Source organism: Notamacropus eugenii, chromosome 1 (assembly GCF_028372415.1).
Source record: "Notamacropus eugenii isolate mMacEug1 chromosome 1, mMacEug1.pri_v2, whole genome shotgun sequence".
NCBI classification, from domain to species: domain Eukaryota; kingdom Metazoa; phylum Chordata; class Mammalia; order Diprotodontia; family Macropodidae; genus Notamacropus; species Notamacropus eugenii.
Window position 1 is genome coordinate 128164297 of NC_092872.1, and position 24130 is coordinate 128188426.

The window sequence follows — 24130 nt, forward strand, 5'->3', positions numbered from 1 at the left end:
TTAGAACTAATAATGTCATACCTTCTACTGAATAAACTCTGGTGGCTCCCTATTACCACCAGGATCATATATAAAGTCCTTTGTTCAGAGTTTCAATACTCTTCACAAGGCCCCTTCCACAGACTCCATGATCTACCCTACTGGCCCATTTTGCTGTCTCCCACATAGTCCTTTGTTCTGGCTTCCTCCCATTCCTGGAATGCTCTTCTTTCTCACCTCATCTTAGATTACCTTGCTTAATCTCTCCCTTTCTAGTGGCTGCTTCTCTACTGCCTAAAACTTGCTCATACCTCTCCCCTTCTCAAAAAACCCTCACTTGATCCACTCACCCCTGCTATCATCCTATCTCTCTCCTGCCTTTTCTATCTAAACTCTTTGAGTTGTCTACCATAAATGCCTACTTCTCTCTTCTCACTCTCTTTAACTTTCTATAGTCTGGTTTCCAAGCAAAACCGCTCTCTCCAAAGTTACCAGTGAATTCTTAATTATCAAATCCAACAGCCTTTTCTCAATCTCCACTCTTCTTGATTTCTCTGAAACTTTTAATATTGTGGATCACCCTCTTCTCTCAAGGTTGTTGGGACACTCCATTCATCCTCCACTTAGCTGATGAAATTAGTTTCCTAAGGTGGAGGTCCAACTATGTCACCTTCTCCCTCTCCCCATGAACTCTAGTGGATCCCTATCAACTCTAGGATCAAATATAAAATCCCTTATTTAGCATTCAAAGCCCTTCATAATCTTCTCCCCAACACCTTTCCAGTCTTCTAATACCTTATACCTGTCACATGATCCACTGACATTGGCATCCTCAAATAAAGCACTCCATCTCTCAACTCTGGGCATTTTCACTGGCTGTCCCTCATGCATAGAATGATCTCCCCTCCTCATCTCTGCCTCCTGGCTTCCCTGAAGTCTCAACTAAAATCCTCCTTTCGACAGGAAGCCTTTCTCAATCGCTCTTAATTCTGGTACCTTCCTTCTGTTGATCATTTCCTATTTATCCTGTCAAACAGCTTTGTTTTTACACAGTTGTTTACCCGCTGTCTCCCTCATTATACTGTGAGATCCTTGAGGATGGGCACTGTCTTTTGTCCTCCTTTGTATCTCTAGCCCTTAGCACAATGACTAGCATTATGTTGGTGTAACTGCTTTAAAAATGTCATTGAATAACTAACTTCAAGAGTCAGATCAAATGTCATGTTCAGTAGGAGATTATTCATGGTTTCCACAGTTTCTTGAATTCTGCCTGCCTCCTAAGATTGACTTTTCATCTACTCCCTATGCATTGTACCTATTGCACAGTACGTATGTACCCATTTACTTGATGTCTCTCCCATTAGAGGGTAAACTCCCTGAGGGCAGAGACCATCTTTTACCTTTCTTTTTATCTCCAGCACTTAGCAAAGTTCCTGGCACACAGTAAGGGTTTCATAAATGCTTACTGATTCATTGGTTATACCTCTTCACATACACAACTGCCAGGTCAAACTGTCCATCACACACAAAATTCATCATCCATTACTATGCCCTCACACTGGCTGTCTCCCAAGGCTGAAATGCATTTCCTCTTCTCTACCACCTCTTAGAATTTCTTTTTTTCCCCCAAGGCTCAGCTCAAATGCCACCTTTAACATGAAGCCTTTCCTGATCCCTCAGTTACTTATGCTTTCTCCCTCAAATGACCTTGTACCTATTTTGTATATGCCTAGTGCTTACAAAATGAAATGCTTACAAATTAAAGAAAAAACTTGGTAACTGTATTAAATATGAAATGGGGTATGTATTTAGTTCATTGAAATCTCTGGTTTATCCAGAAAATAGTTAATTTTGACTATTGCTAAAAATCTCCCTAGAAATGTATTTTTAATTTGCTTTCCTACCTTCAATAAAAACAATAAAAGTTTACTATAAGTAATGTAACTGAATCTTTCAGCAATGATTCAGGATACTTACTGTAACCATAAATTACTATATATATGTATATATTATACATAATACGTACATACATACACATACGTGTGTGTGTGTATGTATGTGTGTATATATACGTATATATATGTCAGCATGAATTCTGGTAGTATAATATAGGCAAAGGAAACAGAAGGTTTTGAGAAGCCTAATCAAATTTAAAGGCCCTAAAACTAATGTTGGCCAAGATGGCCTTCAGTAAATTTGCGAAGTGGATGTTTCTCTTTGGTACTGTCCACCTGCCTCATGGCAATCTAAAGCTCCCTGCTTCATTGCCATATCCACGCCGACTCATTTTCTTGGTACCTCCAACTCTCACTCTGTAAGCGTGACAATCTCAATTCAGGTGTTGAAAAGAGCCTGATTATCTGAATAAAGTTTTCAAATTATGGTACGAATGGCTGTTAGGTTTAACCTTCCCTGAGGCTATTCCTGTTTTAAAAAGGAACAATGAATCTCTAACTGGTGAAGACTGGAAGAGATATTTTTGATTCAAGCCTTCCTTTCTGTAGAACATTTGCCCTCTCATTTGTGAAATATTATATAAGCTTGGGATAAGTCTTGAACAAGAGAATTAAAATTTTGAGCTGGGAATGACCTATGAGAATATCTAGTCTCTTATTTTGTAGATAAAAAAAACTTGGATATAGAGAGGCTAAACAGGCAAATGAATAGCTCACATTTATAAATTACTTCTATGTTTACAAAGCCCCTTCTCCACAATAATCTTGAGACAGAGAAAATACAAGTCTTATTATCCTCATTTTACAAATGAGGAAACTGAGGTTCAGAAAAGTTAAAGGACCTGTTCAAAGTCATTCAGCTATTTAATGGAAGAGCTAGTACAGAATCCAGTATTTTCGATTTCCAGTCCAGAGTTCCTTCTTCCTTTAATAAGTTCTTTAAAACAATTCTCTTTGGTCAAACGATACAACCTGATTTTTCATTTAGAATGAAAATTATAACTATCATTATAGTTACATTATAACTATATCATTATAACTATGATGCTTCTAAGAAGTTTGATTGAATATATACTGACCCCCAAGTACTTCAACAGTTATTTTTAAATACATCAGTTTATTTTCTTATCACATTATAAAATTTTATGAAAATTTAGTGGCAGATGTGCTTTCCTTTCATGGCTATTTGAAGGAACTAATTAATTTTGCTATAATTCATTATGAATATAAAAGTCAGTTAATAGAAACAATCTACAATAAAAATAGGAAAACACTTACATATCACTGAAGGTCTCTGTTTCTTAAGTGGTACCAGATATAACTTCAGAATGCTATATAGCCTCTAGACTTTGAAAAATTCTGATCTGAAAAGAATAACAAAGTTTAAATGAAGTCTTGCCAAGAACTGCTAACATGTCTAACAGTTATATATTAGAAAGCTTATCAAATTTGCAATCACTAATTTCTTTGTTAATAAATGCAAAGAAAATATATTTAGTATATAGTCAAAATGTTGACAATAATGATATTTATTTAAAATGACATTTCACTGTAAATATGGCTTTAACTAGGGAAGATACATGATAGAATTCCACCAACATTTCCCTACTCGGTGTCTTTCCTTTGGCTGTCTGCCATGCCTGGAATGCTCTCCCTCCTTTCTCCTGGTTGCCTGGCTTCTTTCAAGCTCAGCTCATATTCCCACCTTCAATAGAAGGCCTTTCCTGGTCTCCTTCTCTTTAAAGCTTACTTTCCATTTACCTTCCACTGTATTTATCTTGTATGTACAACTTTTTGCATATTGTCTCCCCCATCTGAATATGAGTTCCTCAAGGAAAGGGACCATATTTTTTGCCTTCTTGGTATATCCAGCACTTGGAGCAGCACCAAGCACATACAGTAAGCACTTCATAAGTACTTGTTGACTTGACTAATGTATGTGCAAATGCTTTGTATCTTAAAAACGTAAATGTGTGGCATTATTACTCACACATTTATATTTTGAAAATGAAAACATTTTAACACATAATATCTCATATAAAATCCAAACTTCAACAAAGGGCAACTCTCACACCCATTAAAAAATACTTTAAAAAAGTCAATTAGTGGAAAGAGGAAGAAAAATGACAGTCATTGACCAGAATAGTTAGAGATTATACCACACCCTCTACAAAAAAGGGGAAAAAAGTAATCTTATGAGGACATTGGAGAACATAAAGTATATATACTTCTGAAATGGTATAAGGCAATTTTCTGAGCGGAAGTACACATATTTTTAAAGAGTTTTTTTAATGCATAAAGTTGGCATAAACAACTGGACTTAATCTGTCACTATCTTCATGACACAAATAAATGACAAAAGACATGAATCACAAATTTTAATGGATAATTAGACTTTCCATTAAAATCTACTCTCTTGTCTAATTCTAGTGTTGCGATGCTGAATTCCTGAAGGCGAACACCAGTGTAATACAAACTCTGGCAGGGCTTATTGAATGGGAAAGGCTTCAAGTACAGGCCCAACAAAGTCTCAAATTAAATCAACCACCAAATATTCATTCAGGATTTACTATCTGCCAGGCATTGTGTTATACTCCAAGAATACAAAGGGAAAAAAAAAAAGAAATGGTCCCTGCCATGCAGGAGCTTACATTCTATCAGAAACAAAGTATGCACCAAATAAATTCCTATGTGATGGGTGAGGGGGTTGGCTGTTCCCATCTTTTTGCTCCAGTGGAAGATACTAGGGAGCAGGTGGTGTTTTTCCACATTGAGACACTGGGAAGATAACTTCCAGGAGAATTGTGAAGATATGTAAAGTAAGTGTCTTGGAGAGACTGGCACATGAATAGACATGCTGTTAACAGTTCCTGTTAGCCAGTTAGGAGGAGCCGTTTTCATTGCATGTGTAGTTAGAATTGTCAGCATCTTCACAAAGGCACAAGTCAGCTTCTGGCAGCTTTCTTCTGAAGACCTCACTGTCTTTAGCCACATACTGGTGGGATGGATAATGGTGTCTGGTGGAGAAACTCTATTTGCTGTAAGGGAATGGGTCATGGGGCCTTCCCCCTCTACAGCCATATGTCCTCCTCCCCTGAACAAATAGGGCTTCCTTAGACTGTTTGTTTTCTGTTCTGGATAAAAGTGTAATCTTTGATCTGAATCAAGAACATGAACCACAAGGAATTGAAGACAAGTACTGCTGGTAGCCCAGCACCAGTGCCCTGAGAAGCAAGGAACAATCTCTGGGAGTAACCTTCAGGACTCCAGCTCAGCAAAAGGACTCATCATCCAACAGCAATGCCACCTCTGGACAACAACTTAGTGGGATCTATGCTATTTAGGGTATATAAACTAGAGTTGAGTCTAATCTCCCTCTCTTCCAGACCTAGATGGTTTGGAGGAATTATGCTCCTGAGGTGTTGGGGGAGGGGGGGAATGTTTGTAGGTTTGTTCTTGCTATAGCATTGCTATAGCATCCCTTCATAAAAGCATTTGATTTTAATTGGCTAAGTGGAATTGAGATACTATTCACTGGCTCTCTACCAAAAGGGTAATTCAACCAGTGAAGGCCTGAGCTAAGGGCAAAAGAGACACTCAAACCCTTCAGGGTATCTGAGAACCCTGATGTAATAACCTTGGTCCTGACAGAGTGGGGCCAGAGTATACAAAGTATGCATAAATATAAGATGACTGGCGGAGGGGAGAGTAGAGGAGAGAAGGTTCCAGTAAATAGGAGCAGGGATAAGGAAAGGCCTCAGCTTCCAGATAAAAATGGTTTCCTGAATAGAAGCAGATCATCCTTTTTCCTATACCTACTATAGCAAAAACCTGAAATTTGCACCAGATAGAATAATGATCAATAGTTTCAATGAAAAATTAAAGTAAATGATTTCTTTCACTTCAGAACTATGCAAAAAATCAGCCAGAAGTATAGAGTATTAAGAAAAGGAGCGACTTGCAAAGCCAGCACCAGTATAAGTAAATAAGTCAGAAGCTTCCCAGTACTATGTGATACAAGGCTGGGTCCAGAGGCAACAAGAATGAAGAGTTTCCAGATAAAAACTCTAGGTAAGGTGTGATCAGAAAATGCATAGCATTTTGGAAACTACCAGGAGTAGTTCAACAGCTACTGAACAGCTAGATTGATTAGGGTCTCCAAGGAAAGTACCTAACACACTCTGAGAAACCAATGAAAACCTTGAAAATCCAGTACTTTGGACCTCAAACACTCAGGGAGACCTGATGGGAGTCAGATGGGATGGAGAAGAGAGTTAGAGATCAGCACAGGAACACAGGTGTCACAGGGAGAGACTAAGTAGGGCTGACCACCTCACCCCAAAGCACAACAAGGGGCCAAATCTGGCCCTAGCACAAATTCCCAATTCAGGAACCAAAGCTGGAGAGATGAGTAAATCAAAGACACCAATCAATATAAAAAATAATTACAGCTCTAGAGATGCGCCCCCCCCCCCCCAAAAAGGCTGGCCTAAACAGAATGAGTAACTCTCTAAAAATACAAGCAGAGGCTCAAAGAAAAAAAAATTCACAAGGACTTCATGAATGCCTAGAGGAAATTAAGTAAGATAAATGCTTTGGAGAAAATAATTGAAAGGTAAATGAAGCTTTGAAGAGAAAGTGGTAAACCTTACTCAAGTAATGAACCAAAAGAAACAAAAAACCTACCGCAGACCAAAGAGATATCAACAATTCTATAAAACACAGCAAGAAACATTAAAAACAAAATCAAAAGAATGAAAAAAGAGAAGAAAATGTAAAATATCTCCCATAAGAAAAAACTGTCCTGGAAAACACATCAAGGAGATACAATTTATGAGTCATCACTCTCTAACAATGATGATTCATAACAAGCCTGGGGTACTACATTGTCAAGAAATCATAAATTAAAACTGCTGAAATCTTTTGGAACCAAAAGTCAAAGAAAAGCTAGGGTGTACCTATCAATCACCTACTGAAAGGAGGTCCATAAGGAAAAGTTCCGGGAATGTTAAAGAACAACTTTGCTTGACAGAGCTCTGTCAAAGAAAAAACTCTGCAAGTGTCTAGAATGAAGCAGCTCAAGTACCAAGGAATCACTGTGAGGATCACACAAGACCTGGCTGCTTCTGTTATAAAAAAGAGAAGATCTTGGAATAAAGTCTACAAAAAGGTGAAAAAAAATAGGCTTATAACCAAGAAAAATACTTTACAAAGCTGAGCATTATTTGAGGGAAACTGGAGGGAAGTGGATGAAAATGGACCTTTAATGGAATAGAGAACTTTTAAGTATTCCTGATGAAAAGGCTAAGTAGGAACCTGGAAATATAAAATAAGAATTCAGAGGGAAAAAGGTAAATCTATCGGAAAAATTGGAAAAACCTGTATGATGATAAGTAACGTTCTAATATTAACAAAATACTAACATCATGACAGCAGGAAAGAAACAAGTACACCTGTAGAACCTTCAAAAAATCCTTAATGTCTTCAGGGGATACTTAAGCTTATATGGACTAGTTCTGTTCTGAAAGTTTTAAAAGCGGAAAAGAAAGAAGGGTCAAAGAAATTACACACTGGTGCAGAAAGGAATTAGAAAGAGGTAGAACTTGTAACTTCTCATAATTTGGATGTCTGAGAAGAACATACAAACTTGGAGGAAGAAATAGGAGATGTCGTGAGATGAACCTTATTTATATCTGAAACAAACAAAAGAGGGCTAAACACAAATATACAGGGTTTAGTGTAGAAATGCATCAATGTAGAAGGTGATGCTTGAGCTGAGCTTTAAAAGAAACTAGAGATTTTTAAAGGTGGAGGCAAACTGAGTGCATCCCAGGAATAAAGGAGTCTTTGTAACGGCAGATGTGGGAGAAGGAACATCATGTGCAAGGGACAGGAAGAAGGCCGGTTGGGCTAAACCACAACATACAAGAATGAAAGTAACATATGGCTAGGAAGGCAGACTGGAACTAGATCATGAATGACTTAAAATGTCAAAGAGAGAAATAATAGAGAGCCACTGGAGCTTCTTGAGTATGGGAATATGGGATCATTTCTGTAGAAAATCACTTTGGCTATCCAGAACAGGAACTGGAGAAGGAAAAGACAAGGGAGATCAATGAAGAGGCTACTACAATATTCTAGAAAGGAAGTCAAGGCCTGAACTAGGATGGAGGCCATTATTCAAGAAAGTGATGGGTATGAGAGATATTGTGGAGGCAGAACTGACAAGACTTGACAAATAGTTGGTAGATGGGGAAGAGGTATGTGTGGGAATGAAGAGCTGATAACGACTCCTAAGTTGGGAACCTGGAAGCACCCTCAACAGAAAAAAGGGAAGTTCAGAAAATGGGTAGGTATAAAAGAAGAGATCTGTTTTGGAAATCTTGAGTCTGAGATATCTATAGGATATCTAGTACAAAAGGTCCAAATAGGAAGTTGGTAATATCTGACTGAAACTCAGGAGAGAGGCTAAGACTGGATCTGGGAGTCATCCATACAGATGATAACTGAAACCATGGAACTAATGATATCATGGAGTGCATAATAATAGAATTCATAGGGCAGCATGTGGATATTGATTCAACAAAGGAGACAAGAGTGGTCAGACAACTAAAAGGAGAATCTATATGAAAGTGTCATTAGAAGTCAAAGGAAAGGAAATGGAAAAAAAATGGAGTGGTTGACAGTGTTGACAGTGTCAAATGCTACAGAAATTGGGAAGAGACCACTGGAGAAAGCAGGTTTTCTGGTGTTTTATGGTCAAAAAACAAATTGTAGATGACTCCTTCTAGAAGTAAAAAGGAGAAGAAACATAGGATGATAGATTGAGAGATGGTGGGGTCAAGTGAAGGTTTTATAAAGATAGAGGAAGCATATACAAGTCTGCAAGCAGTAGGTAAAGATCCAGTGAATAAGGAGACTGAAAATGAGAATAAATGATCATGTGGAGAAAACTCTAGGAGGAAATGGGAAGAGATGGGATCAAGAGTACAAGTGGTAGTATTGGCTTTGACAAAAAGGGACATCTCTGCTTTTCATCATTATTTTCTTCCTTCTATTACAATCAGCCTTTATATACAACTTTAAAGTTTGTAAATGTTTTATACACACACACAATTTCATTTGATACTCACAACAACCATGGATTTCTTACCTATCTTTAATCACTGAATGGGTGTTGCCTCAGACAAACTGAGAGTTGGGAAAGATTTTAGCTTAAAAAAACCAAGGTCTCCCACTACATCCAGAACCATCACCAGTCACCCTGATCAATATCTTGCCACTGGACCCAAATGGCTCCAGAGAAGAGAGTGAGGCTGGTGACTATGCACATTTCTCTCTCTCTCTCTCTCTCTCTCTCTCTCTCTCTCTCTCTCTCTCTCTCTCTCTCTCTCTCTCTTAAATCCAATTCACTTGCAAGTCATGATATCACCTTCCTGATGTCATGGTCCTCTTTGAGAATGAAAAACAAACAACAACCCTATGAGGGAGATGCTATTATTATCCCCATTTTTTACAGATAAGGAAACTAAGGTAGACAAAGGTTAAGTAACTTGTCCAGGGCCACACAACTAGTAAGAGTCTGAGTACAAATTTTATCTCAGATCTTGCTTGACTTCAGTTCCAGGGCTCTGTCCACTGTAGTACCTAGTTTGTCTTCTGAAACTGAAGCAACTCTAAATCTGGGTCATGGTTTTTCTTCATAGTACAGAGCACGAACTAGGAAGAACCTGTGATATGCACTTAGCTCCTGTGACCATTCTGTTTCTGCTCCATGCCCTGTTGCTGGCAGGGATCACCAACCGCTGGTTCATAACTTGTAGATTGGGGAGTTGGCCACAATGCAGGCAACTTGCTGTTTTCATTCTACTTTCTTCTCTGTTGCCTTGAAACCAACTTCAGTTCTTATTTGTAGTGACTGAAAGATATGTCATATCCTTCTCTGTCTCAGGGTAACTCCATTATACAAAGGTCATGTGTATAGGGCTCAGTAAAATAGATCCAGTTTAGGGAAAAGGTAGCACTTTCAGTAGATTGAGGATTACAGCTAGCTCTAATTGAGTAAATGACACACACACATACACTACATTCCTTTAGATGAGTAGCGGCCACCCAGAAAGAAGTATACATACGTCAGAGTAGGTTACCCACTTCCTGAGAACCACAGAGCACTTTTTACTTCCCTAGCATTTCTCAGCAGAGTGAATCACATAACTGCCAGAATGAGCAGTAGTGGCTAATCTGGTGGCTAAAGATGGTTAGAGTGAACTTAGAAAGAGGTATTATAGAGACAGATGGCAAACAGGAATGGAAACAAGGTCTGTGCTAATTCCTTCTGGCCCACTGTTTTGGAGGGGATAGGAAGATGGAAAGAACAACCAGTACTGGACAGGGAATCGACTACAGGGTCTTCTCAAGAGATTCAAGTTTCCTTTAAGGCAAGAAGAAAAGAATATATGATGAAAAGATTCAGTATAAAAGGGACTGTTAACATTAAAGTGGAGGTTCTAGGGGGCACAATGGTACAGGAGAATAAAAAAGGATGTGGACTATGAAGAGTGAGACAAATAAAGATGAGAATATAGGAAAAGGAATTTTGCCACATCAGATGTTAACTGTGTGTCTGAGATACAGGGAATCTGCCTGCCCTAGTATGAGGAATAATCAGTTGATAAAGGTTAAAGTTCTGCAAAAACCAAGTACCAAGAGAGAGCGGGTCCTTCCAGTCTCTAACTCCCAGAGACCCAGGACCTCACATAGCTCTGGGATCCCAGATGAAGAAGAACAGAATAGTAATTCGATACTTAGGGGTTAGGCCAGCGTCGCCTGGCTCAGAAAACCATACCCCACAGGACTCCTGAGGTAACTGTGATGGTAGTGCATGAAAACCTGAAGGTATCTATCTCCCCTACTTCTCCCTACCTTCCCCAACTCCAAGAAGGAATTTAACCTTGGTGTCAAAATGTCAAGTTATAGTTTCCAATGAATAAAAGACTCTCTTCCAGGAAACCTTCTGCTTCACAGGTAACACACAGGAGGTACTAGAGTTTTCAGTCTCTAGCCTCTAACAGGTTCACTCTTGATCTGGTCAGAGAGGCAGACCATGTCGGAGGGATTAATAATCAGCTTTATTCTAGTGTAGTCTTCTCATATGGTTGCTGGGAGAACCAGCTCTTACAGAATTTCCTAATAAGCCTTCTCACAAGGGCCTGCAAGGATGGGGGGGGGGAGGGAGGAACTACCCCTATATCTTGATGGGGTCAATTGAGACAGGCACACTTGTGCACTCCCCTTAATCCCCTCAAGCCTCAATGGGAGTAGGTTGAGGCAAGTGGGTTCCCTCTGGATTCTCTGTGGTTTCCCCCATGGATTCCCCCATGGATTTTCCCCTTCACTGAGCACTGCCCTCTTGCTTTTATAGGGCAACAGACAAAGAAGGCATCTTGCCAGCAATTAAGCTCACAGGTTAACTTTAGGCAATATCACCATTCTGCGCAAGCGTAGTAAATATTACATTATGTAATATTTACGCAGCCTCAGTAGGACTGTCTGTCAGTATGATTCTAAGAACTACCATCTATGATCCCTGAGACTATTCTGGGAGCTATTATCTAACATCTGGAAACCAGGCATTCCCATGACCATGGATCCTAAGAACTAACTCTAAGAAGGATAACAGAATTCTCCTTACAATACATTTTCCCAGAAAAAGTTTCACAACTGAGCTTTATTTTACTCTGAATGCCTACAACAACCTAAATGAAAAGCAACATCCTGTAGGTGACCTGGACGAGTTTCTTAACCTGTTTCTGAGCCTCAGTTTATTCATTTGGACTAGCACAATGCCTTGCACATGAGTCACTTAATCAATGTTTGTTAACTGTTGTTCAATAAGTCATTTAAGGTTCTTTCACAGACATCCAGTATCTATGATCCTATAGATTGTTCTCTACTTACATTGTCTCTTCAAACATTCAAACATTTAAAGGCAGATGTTGTGTCTTATAGTATCACAGGATTTAAAACCACAAAAGACTTTTGAGATAATCTAGTCCAATTTTCTAAAGTGAGACCTATTTCTATTATATCTCCCACAAACTTAGCAGAAGCGAATGTCTCAAAACAGATGCTTAATAAATGCTTGTTAAATGAACAAAGACAGAATGTAAGAAAAAAACAAAGAAAAATAGAAGCCAAGTTATCATGAATTCAAAGTATTTTTTTTCTGAAAGGGGATATTATCTAAATTTAACCTCCTACCTTTCTATATGTAGAAACTAACTGAGAGGCTGCACAAACTGACCAAAACCAAGCAGCTAGTGAGTAGTGGATAGAACTAGAACTCAGGGCTACTGATTCCCTGTCTGTAATACATCTTACTGCTTCTGGGTGGACTAGAGTGAATGAATCATGGGTATACTAAGGAAATTAAGCATGTAAATAAGAGCATAGGATTTGCTGGCTGAAAGAGAATGAGTGAAAATAGGGGTGTGATACAGGAGGCTAGACAAAAATGAGATGATTAAGTCTAAGAATATATATATATACACATATATATATACTATAACATATAATATTATACATACATCAGATACAAAAACAGATACTACCACAGAGACCAAAAAAAGAAAAATAGGAGATGGAGGAAGTAGAAAGACTAAATGATATACATAAGAAAATGCAACTGAAAAAGGGTGTTGAAAGAAAAAAAAAGGAAGAGAAATGGAAATACTGGTGTATAGACAATTTCAAGAACCACAAATATCTAAAGATTACCTATTTTAAATGTAAGAACCATGAGGATTACATGTAATAATAGTTTCTCTCTAGCAAAAACATTAACTATAATCAAATCAGGTCTCTCAAACACAAAAACTATTGTAACTGTATTTAACATTAAATGTAAATGTATGGGGTTCTTTCTTCTGCACATGAAGTCTTCAGACTCAAACTTCAACTCTTTCACCATCTTTTTCAACTTAATTTCCCACTTACTGCCACTCCCATTCTGCAAAGTTCTTACTTCTTTTTTTGATGTCATATTTAGTTTTTAGCATATATGTTTTAAATTCCAAATTTCTATTGCTATCTTTTGTTTTTATAACACATTAATTTTTGAACATATCTCTTTTCCTTCCCCTATTCAATTAGCCATCCTGTGTAAGACTAGAAAAGAAGCAGGGAAAAAAAGTTCAGCAACACATCAACAGACCAACAAAACAATGTTTCATACTCAAAGTCTCCCACTTAAGCAAAGAAGGATCAGCATATATTTTTAAAAACACATTTCTGTTGTTACCTTTTGTTTTTACATCACCCACCTCAGCATATACTTTTAATAAGTTCTTGCCACCAAAGAAACCCCCAATTTTATCTACATGTTCTTTCTTCTGCTAAAAATAAAATTTGTATGAAGAGTTCTTATTTTTTTATTTCCCTTGTATCTCCCTTTCTTCCTCTCACAGAGAGCCATACATATATGCCTTTTCTTTCACATAGGTTATCAGCAATCTGTGCCAGCTACTTTTAAGAATAAATACTTGGTTACAAAAAATATTACCACTCTCATTTACATGACAAGTCATCTCAGGTTCAAATTCTAAAACTATAAACCATTAAAATAAAACTGAGACTAATCATAGAAAAGCCCCCCCACCCTCACCTCAAAAAGGTATACAATTCTGTTTACTTGGTTGTTCAATCAAGTTCAATGGTTGTTCAATCAATCAAGTAGTTCCCATCATTTTCATTTCCTAAATATTTCATATTACCATCTACTTGTTAGATATATTTTTGGTTTTTTCTATCTCCTCTCATTCTCCCCACCAAACAAATGAAATAAATGTAAATTCCCTTACCAACCACGGTAATTTTCTTTTTTTAAAATAACTGCTATGTCTATTGTTGTATGATACAATAATATATTATATATAACATATATAATAATATACAATAATATAACATAATAATACACAATAAGTAACATAATATGTAACAATATGTGTAATTATATACAAGCATATATCCCAATAGTCATATTTTATATATGGCTTTCAAATTCACTAATGCTTTAAAAAAATGTTTTCTTTTGATCCATTAATATAAGAAATGTAATATAATTGAAAGAAGGGAAATAAGAATTTAGTAAATGTCTACCATATGCCAGGCACCATTTCAAATATTTTACAAATACTATCTCATGTGATCCTCAAAATACCCCCTGGGAAAAAAGTGTTATTATTATTCCCATTTATAGTTGAGGAAACCAGGGCAAACAGATCAGATGACTTGCCCAGGGTCACATAGCTTGTAATTTTCTGAGGTCAAATTTTGACTCATGTCTTCCTAACTCTATTCACTATCCTACTTAAGATATCTCAGAAAGTTACCTTACAAATAATATCACAAATTAAATCCTATTTTAAATATGTTAAAAGAATATTGTACTGTAATGAAGTGAATTATTTGTGTAACATTCATAATCCTTTAAGTAAAGAGGTAGCTAGGTATCACAGTAGTGCTGGACTTGGAATCAGGAAGATCTGAACTTGAATCTTGCTTCAGACAGGTCCCGCTGTAGTGACTCTGGTAAATTATAATCTCTTTCGGCCGTTTTCTTCACCTCTCAGCTGTGATGGTTGTGAGCTAGTATTTGTAAAGGACTTTTTAAAGTGCTATGTTATAAATGCTAATTATGATTACTTAGCCCAAATTTAATGCCCTGAAATTTTCTATATAAACAGCCCCCACATTTTGCTTAATTCATTCCTAGAAACCCAATTTAAGGAGGATCATTGTTTAGGACATCATATTTTCCCACAAAACAATATTATAATTGAAACTGCATTCTTGATCAATGACTTAGAATAAAATAATCATAGGTATGACCACAATTTTATCAAATACATTTAATATAAACCTCCATAATAATTTCAAATACTAAAATTGTGCCCAAGTCCTGTAAAACTGGCATAGATGTACTACTGATTCCAAGATAACAAGTATACAAAGTATACAAAGAAATACAAACTTTCTTAGGGGTAAGCAGAAGCATTCCAAATCTTTCTAGTGACTTCAGAGTCGTTTTGATCATTCTTTTCAAAGACAAACAGATATTTGAAGGTCAAAGAACTTTAGCTATAAGAATTTAAAAAGAGATTTTGAATAATCTAGTCTTCGAGTCGGTTCTTTCATTTACTTGTTTCATTCTTTCTTAGCCTCCAACAAAATGAAGGATTGAATTACACTACTAATGAAACTTGGCAGCAAGAGACAGAAAAAGAAATTCCAATCAAAATAACTATAGAGCCATATAAAATATCTAAAGTCTACCTACTAAGATACACTTAGGTTTCTGTAAACAAAACTACAAAATACCTTTTAAAGAAATGAAGGAAGAAAAATAATTGAAGAGATATTGCTAAGTTTGGGCTGTGCAAATACAATAAAAATTATAATACCACTTAAATAAATAGATTTGTGCCATACCAAACTACCAAGGTGCTATTTCATAGCTCTAAACAAAATAATAACAAAATTCACCTGGACAAACAAAAGGTCAAGAACTGCAAAAGAAATAATGAAAAAAGAAAGAAGGAAAGGGGCTTGGCAGTACCAGATTTCAAACTATACCATGAAGCAGTAATTATGAAAAAAAAATTGTGATCAATGGAACATACTGGTCACACAAGACCTATCTCCCACTTGAACTGGTAGGATGAGGGGCCAGAGAGTAGCTACTTAGTTCTCCCACTCTGGGATCCAAGTTGTAGGGGTAAGCCTGAAGGGCTGAGGTTGAGGATTTCTAGTTCTGTTACTCATGAGCCCCCACACAATGTGCTCTCCATTGATTATCAGCCAGAACAAATAAGCTTTTAGACAGAGTTTTACTACAATAAGTAGATATAGTAAGTATGACTATTAAAGAAAACTTCACCCCAACTGAAGGCAGAGTCTTGTATTGAACACACAAGGTCCCTGAGGAGAGTGGATTCATAGAGCTTTCACTGTCAAAAGGTAAACTCATACCTCCTGGTTGCTTGAAGGTCTTTTCTCCCTTTGTGGAAGGAATCCTTAGGAAGCTCCTCTAGGTGTTACTCTCTCTTGGGTTTCTGTTATAGATAAGGGTACCAACTGTTTCATTAAGGACTCCCTATTTGATAAAAACTGGTAGGAGAACTAGAAAGCAATATGGAAGAACCAGGAGTGGGGAACCTGTGGCCTTCTAGGTCCTCAAGTGCAGCCCTTTGACTGAATATAAACTTCACAGAACAAATCCATTCATTTTGAAGATTTCCTTCATTTGAAGGTTCCCTACACCTGGACCAATTTCTCATGTCACACTGTACAATAAATTCAAAATGAATACTTTATTTAAATGTAAAAGGTCACAATAAAAGGAGTACAAGTTAGAGATGCCTTTCACAAGTCTAGCTTAGGAGAGGATTCTTACCTAAACAAAGGATAAAGATAATCATAAAAGATAAAATGGACCAGCTTGATTATATAAAATTGAAAAGCTACTGCATGACCAAAATAAATAGGATGATAAGGAAAATAATTGGATAAAAATCTTCATAACAAATTTCTCCTTTATATATTTAAAGAATTGATACAAATACTTAAGAATAAGGGAGGAAGTTAAACTCAATAGCCTCTCAGCCTCTAACATTCCTTCCAGCTCTAAATTCATGATCCATTCTTCAAAAGATAAGTGGGCAAAGAATATAAACAAGAAGTTTTCAAGAAGGAAAGGAAGGAAGAAAGAGAAAGTAATGTAAACTACCAACCACATGAAAAAAACTCAAAATCATTTAGATAAATGAAAATTAACTCTGGCAAAAGTGATGAAAGAGGAAAATAATAAATGTTAGAGATGTTCTGGGAAGACATGCATACTCACCAACTGTTGAAACAACTGTCAATTGGTTCAACTATTAATATTCCCTCAAACTCACTAAACTATCCAGCTACTAGACATGTACCCAAGGAGGTCAAGGGTAGAAAAAAAGGACCCATATGAACAAGAATATTTAAAGTAGCAACTTTTGTAGTAACAAAGATTTGGAAACAAAATAGGTAGCAATCAATTGGGGTATGGGTGAACAAAATATGGTATCTGAATATAAGGAAATTTAATTGTGCTATAAGAAATGATGCCTGTTGGAGAGAAACATGTATAGACTTGTACAAATGAATATAATGTGAAATGAGCAGAACAAGGAGGACAATTTACATGATGAGCTGAATTATAATGCGAGAAGAGGAAATTCTGAAAGACCTCCCAATCTTTACCAAACAAAGTAGCAACTTCAAAAGACTTAGGATAAACCATACTTCATCGTTCTTGACAGAGAAATGATAACGTACAGAATACTATGTATCCTCGGACATGGCCAATGTTTTGATCTGTTTTGCTTCACTGTACATGTTTATAATAAGTGAGGCTTCTACTCGAAAAGGGTAAAGTCATTTGGTAGATAGCAAGAGACATTTAAAAAAGCATTAATGAAATATTTTTAATGCGGATTAAAAAGGAACTATTGAAAGAAAGATAAATAGCATAACTTTGTTACTACCTTGGTAGATATCAGATTTATATGTATATGAGAAATTCAATTTCTTATACAATACTCTTTCCTGTTCTTTGTTATCTTGTAACATTTGAGTTTGTTGATAAGCTCACAATTTAAAAAAAAAGACATCCCTGAAAGGGAAAATAATTTACTTTAATTTACTAAGCATTTATTAAGTTCCTAATATTTCAAGGCACTATGCTTAACATTGAAGATGCAAAGATGAAAAAGTATAGTCTTTGTCCACAAAATGCTTGTACTCTTGAAGAGTAGAAAGTTGTTGTTCAGTTGTGTCCAATTCTTTGTGACCCTGGGGACCATATTGTTCATGGGGTTTTCTTGGCAAAGATCCTGAACTTGGCAAAGAAACTGAAGTGGTTTTCCATTTCCTTCTCCAGTGGATTAGGGCAAACAGAGGTTAAGTGACTTGTCCAGGGTCACACAGCTAGTAAGTGCCTAAGGCCATATTTGAACTCAAGGCTTCCTGACTCCAGGCACATCACTCTATCTATTGAACTACGTAGCTGCCTCCTAGAGTGGTAAGATACATACACAAAAAACATACACAAAAATCAGGTAAAAATGTGATGAATGAATTGGAAAGATCAAAGAGAACAGTCATGAGAGACTTTTGGAAGAATCACAAGTATCTAGGAAGATCAATGGAGGCTTCATAGAAGTGGCGTCTAAGTTTGTCCTTAAAGAAACTGAGGGGACCATTTCAACTGGGGAAGGTAAAGAAATCATCAAGTCCAGGTATGGGGGAGGGCTGATACAAATGCATGGAAATAAGAGAATGGAAAATGAGATAAAGATCACTCAGTTTTTCAGTTTGGCTGAAATGTAGAATGTATGAATGGGGAGCGAGAAAGGTTGATGGGAGGAAGTTGTAGTACAGAGGGCTTATTTTATCTTACAGGTAATTCTGCAGCCACTGGAGGTTTCTAAACAGGAGAGTTACCAAAAGATTCATGATGGAAGATGCTATCCACATCCAGAAAAAGAATTATGGAGTCTGAATGAAGATTGAAGCAGACTATTTGCTCTCTCTCTTTTTCATTTCTTCTTTCTTATAGTGCCTCCCACTGGCTCTAATTCTTCTTTACAACATGACTAATGTGGAAATATGTTTAATATAAAAGTATACGTAGAGCCTATGTCAGATTGCATGCCATCTTGGGGAGGGAGGAAAGAAAGGAGTGGGAGAAAATAAAGAACTCAAAATCTTATGGAAGTGAAAGTTGAAAACTAAAAATAAATAAATATTTTTTAAAAAACTAAATAAATAAACATGCTTAGCTTATCTGTAACCTAGGCTAATGTTTAGAAGGTACTCTGATGGTAGGAAAACAGCCTTGATAGTACAGCTAGTTATTTGGTTAGTTGGTTTACACTTTCAAAAGTGTGACCATGTCTACATTTACCATCTCTGTAAAATATTTTCCATCATGTCTACAAAATTAAAGGCTTAAATAAATAAATAAATGAGCAGGAACGTGAGGAGATAAGACTTAGGCCTGCATACAAGCAAGACAGGATATAGAATAAAGCACCGGGTTTTGAGTCAGATGTTCTAGATTTTCATTCCAGCTCTTGTCACTAGCAATGTAGACATGTGCCAATTGCTAAACTTTTCGGATTTTCAAGTTATTTATCTGTAAAATAAGGAAATTTGATCAGATGACCTTTAAATTCCTTTCTAGCTATAATCCTACTTTGGCCACAATATGAAGGATGGATTTTAAGGGCAAAGGTGTTCTAATGTAGAAGAGGAGTATCAGTAATAAAAGTAATGGAACAGAGAAATATTATGGACATAGCATTCAATTGTTAAAACAAATGAATTTCTTTATAGAAATCATACCTCCTACTAGTACTAGCAGAGGAGATATTCATGGTAACAAAAGTCAGTCACAGGTTCATAAAATTTAAAGCCTACTAAGTTTTGTTCAAGTATACCTTTAAAGGTATACTATATAACTTAAAAAAATAAAGAAAAAAAATCACAGAAGGGTTTTAAGTGAAAAAAAGTATGAATGGAAAAGCTACATAATATAAAGCATAGGGAAAAAATTGTACAGACCTCAATTTAACATGCTCAAGGTCACAAAAGTCAGATCCTTAAAAAAAAATCTGTAAAACAGAAAAAAAAAGTTTCCAAGTAGTACAAGGTATCCCAAACTTTCATTAGTTACTGCTCAGTGAACAGAAGGATTATATTTGTAATCCTAGTCTTGAAATTATTCAAAGAATGGGCTTCTAATGTATTTTTAATGTAGTTTTATGTATTTTATATAATTTAATGTATGCTTGTTTTGAAGTGACCCCATAAGAATAAAAATCTAATGGAGATAAATTAGGTGACTGAAGTGTCCAAGCAAGAAGAATTCCTCTAATGATCCAAACGAGAAAATGTCTTCCAGAAACTGTTGAACACACAATCAGTAGGTGCCCTGTCTTTTTAAATTAAATTTTAAAATTTTAAATTAAAATAACCTTCTTAAGGCATGGGTATGACAATGTCACTCAAAAATTTTCAGTGGTTCCCTATGCCTCTGAGATAAAAACATAAACTTCTCAGTTGGATATTTGAAATTCACAAATTTGGCTCCAATCGACTTTACTAGATAATTTTTGCTAGACATTATTCTCCTTTGTGCACGTTATATGTCACCCAGAACTTGAAAAACATTGTCCCCCAACCCTAAAACCTCCTTCAAATTCATCTCTCAAAATCCTCATCCTTATTGCTCAATTCAGCAGCCAGGCCTTCCAGGGGTTAACAGCTTTCTTTCTCCTCAAATTACTCTGTATTTACTGATCTGTAAACTAATGGGCAGCTAGGTGGTAAAGTGGATAGAGTACTGGGCCTGGAGTCAGCAAGACCTGAGTTCAAATCCAACCTCGGATACTCCCTAACTGGGTTACCCTGGGCAAGTCATTTAACCCTGTTGGCCACAGTTTCCTCATTCGTAAAATGAACTGAAGAAGGAAATGGCAAACTACTTCAGAATCTAGTCAAGTCAAGAAGTACTTATGAAGTGTTTACTATGTGCTCAACACTGTTCTAAGTGCTGGAGATACCAAGAAGGCAAAAATAAGGTCCCTGCACTAAAGATCATCTTTGAACGGGTCATGAAGAGTCAAACATGACTGAAAAGAATGAACAACAATCTATACACTATGTTTTATCCTCCAGTGGAATATAAACCATTGGAAGGGCATATGTTGCTTTTTAACATTGTATCTCCAGTGCCTAGACAACTTCATGTGTTTGAAAGTATTTGTTGAATTATATAAAGCTAATGTCTTCCAAGGTAAGTAACACACAATGGTCTAACTTCTCCTTTGCTGATGTGTAAGACTTATTTAGTATTGGCAAACCTGTTGAAGGAAAGTTTCCTCCTGAAATAAAGCTCACCAAAATAAAACTTATTATTCTAAATTTTAGTAGTAATAATGACTGCCTTACAGAACATGAAGAATGGCTACCAACAAATTTTACAGCATCCAAATTTAAAAACTGAGAGATTACTTCTATGAGCTTATCTCTTCTAAATCAGTCAATTAAACTGACTACAATTTTATACCTTTGAAACTTGGGACTATTGAGTATAACAGCAGAAAAATCTACAAATCTAATAGAAAAAGTATACTTACATCTCTATCCCTAATTCACCTTTGCCCTCCTACTTCACTGTTGCTAACTGCCTCTCTCTGACCATTCTATCATTTCAGGACAGCCTCAGTTATGATTCATTTCACTTCACTTCCCTCATGACTCCACTGTCTTCTCCACAACTTGACAAAAAGACATACTTTCCCCCTTCTTTTTCTCCAGATCAATCTATTCACCTATGGTCCTAATCACCATCCTGTAACCTTCCCAACCCAAGTGCCCCTCCCTGGATATCATTCTCTATTTGAATGGTCACACTCAACAGACTATAGATTTCAGTGCTTGGCACTGAAGTAAGCTTAATGCTTCTTCTTTCACTGATTCACCTTTGGGTGCCAGAACCCATATCATCATAATGAGTCAGTATTCACTAGTGTTCTGAACATAACAAAAAATAATATTTTATCAGGCTTTTTTTTTCTGACATGGCATTCCCAAATATCTTAATGCTTCACTAAATTGCATTACTAAACATGTACTTAAAAACAGTGTTGAGGTAACCATGGATCTTAGTTAAAACCATAAAGATGTCAACCTTCAACCAAATGAAGCAATACTGTTCTGGCTAAACCCCAAGAAATATCAATTACATTCAGGGACATATGAAAACTCAATTTCTTTCTCTCACAAACGTCAGAAAAATGACATATAAACATATCTAGCCATCTGTTCTCTATTTTTGGGCAAGGAAAAAATTTGAATAAGTATCATGCTCAATTATGTAACAAATTTATAAAAATAAAAATTAATCACATACAAGTCTGAAGACCTTGGGTTACTTTGTACCAAGACTGGTCTTTTATGAAAAATGTATTGAGTTTGACATAAAGATACATACAAACATAGGAAACTAGCTTACTTAGTCTTTTATTGATGACTTTAGTTTTTATATCACAATCATTCTGAGATAGACTCCTTCCCTTCCTTTTCTCTTGTCTCAAAGTGAGTATTCCCCAACCACCTACTCTATTTTTTTTCAGTCTGGTTATCATATATCCCCTAGATTAGAAGTACAGATGCCACTCAGGGCCCAATTCCAGTATCAACTGGTACAGAAATTCACTGGAGGATCACAACATTTGTGCTTGAAGTTAGTGGTTACCCAATCTACTTTAACCCTAACATATCCCAGAATTCCCAAACTTAAGAAACTCACCAACCTGAGCTTCCCCCACAGACAAGGCACTATGGGGACAACCAGCCTCACCTCCTCTTAAAAGCCTTCCCAGATTAACCTTACTAGTCACTCTAGTATCATGAGTTGTCATATCACTATGAACTAAAGTTTAAACTATCAAATATTATATCAATTGATTATTATAGGTGTAAGTAATTTTAAGTAATTTCATAAGAATGTATTTTATTTCCCCAATCAGACTGGAGGAAGTTCCATGTAGTAAAAAGAAGACTGAAAAATCAAAACACCTAGGTTAAAATTCTAAATCTGCCAGTTGCTATTTGTGTAACCTCAGGTAGACCACTTAACTTCTCCTCAAAGACTTCATTTATTTTCTTCTTTGTAAAAAAAGGGAGTTGGAAAGACTATCTTTAAGATCTTGTTGGTCTACTATGCTTTTAATTTTAATTTTTAGTTCTTCAAGGCCAAGAAACATATCTTTTATCTCTTAAGTCTCTGCATACTCTAACATCCTACTTTGCTGTCTCAAGGCATGAAGATTACTGTGGATTCTCATAGGGCACACTTGGGGAGTGAATGAAAAGTTCTGTCAGGTCCTACTAAGTTGGAAAAGTTTCAAGTATGGGCTTATGATTAACTGTGTCAGTCTAGCTAGAGGTTCCTAACCTATAAGTTGGCCAGTAGTTGATAAATTTGGGGAGTCAACAAAAATTCTCACCTTGTACAACCTATTTAGTTTCTTCTTTTGTAAACTGCGGATAACATCTATAATATCTATGTCACAGAGTTGTTGTGAGGGATCAAATAAGATAACATATATAAAGCTCTTTGCAAACCTGTAAGTCCTATATAATTGTCAACTGTCTGGAGGATCTGTACTGATGAAAGAATTACTTACAAAATCACAAATAATTTAAAGAAATATCCTCTCAACAAAGTTTCTTACAGTGTCCTGCACAGGGGGTACTCAGTATATTTTTTCTAATAATAACACAAATGTGGTGCTTTTTTTAAATTTTTAAATAAGGTTTTTATTGATATTTTCTGTTTCTTACAGCACCATAGAATCCTATGTATTTCCCCCCTTCCCATCCCAGAAAGCCATCCCATAGGACAAACAGTATTTTTAGAGAGAAAAAAAGTCAGAAGTGATTGATATATTAAAAAAGTCCAAAAATATGGGTAATGTGTCACCTGTAGACCTCTTACCTCCACAAAGGTGTTGATTGGGTATATCTTCTCATATTTCTTCATCCAAGCCCTGTTTGACTTTTACAATTTTGTCACAACTACTTTTGATTTTTTGGGAACATCCTTGTTCTTTCCATTTATATTGTTACAGCTTTTGTATATATTGTTTTCTTGCCTCTGCTTACTTCACTTTGCATCATTTCAAATAGATCTTGCTAGGCTTCTTTGTATTCATTACACACATCATTTTCTACAGCATGATAATATTCTATTACATTTATGTACCACAATTTGTTTAGTTATTTCCCCAACTGAGGAACATCTGTATTGTTGGTATCTATATTATTGAAATCCTGGTCTGGCTTTTGATATCAACATGAAGTTAAAAAAACAAAAAGGCTTACAGAATGTTTGCAGTAAGCTTGCCTACACCCCCAAGACATTCTCCAAGGATAGACAGATGGAGAGAGAGATGAAGTATTTATTAAGGGATATGTGCCAAGCACTGTGCTAAGTGCAGAGGAGGCAAATATCCCCCTATGTTTGAGAAGTTTATATTCTAATAGAGGAAGACAATACATATAGGGAAGTTGGGAAAATGGGAAGATAAAAG

The 24130-nt window shown here is 36.3% G+C and overlaps 1 protein-coding gene across 7 annotated transcripts in view; it reads right to left on the minus strand.

The window, feature by feature from the left end:
- Positions 1-24130, minus strand: part of DENND4A (DENN domain containing 4A) — a 136527-nt gene that overhangs the window by 106201 nt on the left and 6196 nt on the right. For 6 of the 7 annotated variants that reach the window (XM_072614425.1, XM_072614418.1, XM_072614413.1 and 3 more), the window contains exon 2: positions 3213-3298. The exons of the other annotated variant lie outside the window; for it this stretch is intronic. The gene's annotated coding sequence lies outside the window, so the exon portion shown is untranslated. The remainder of the gene's footprint in view (positions 1-3212; positions 3299-24130) is intronic. 7 annotated transcript variants of the gene reach the window in all.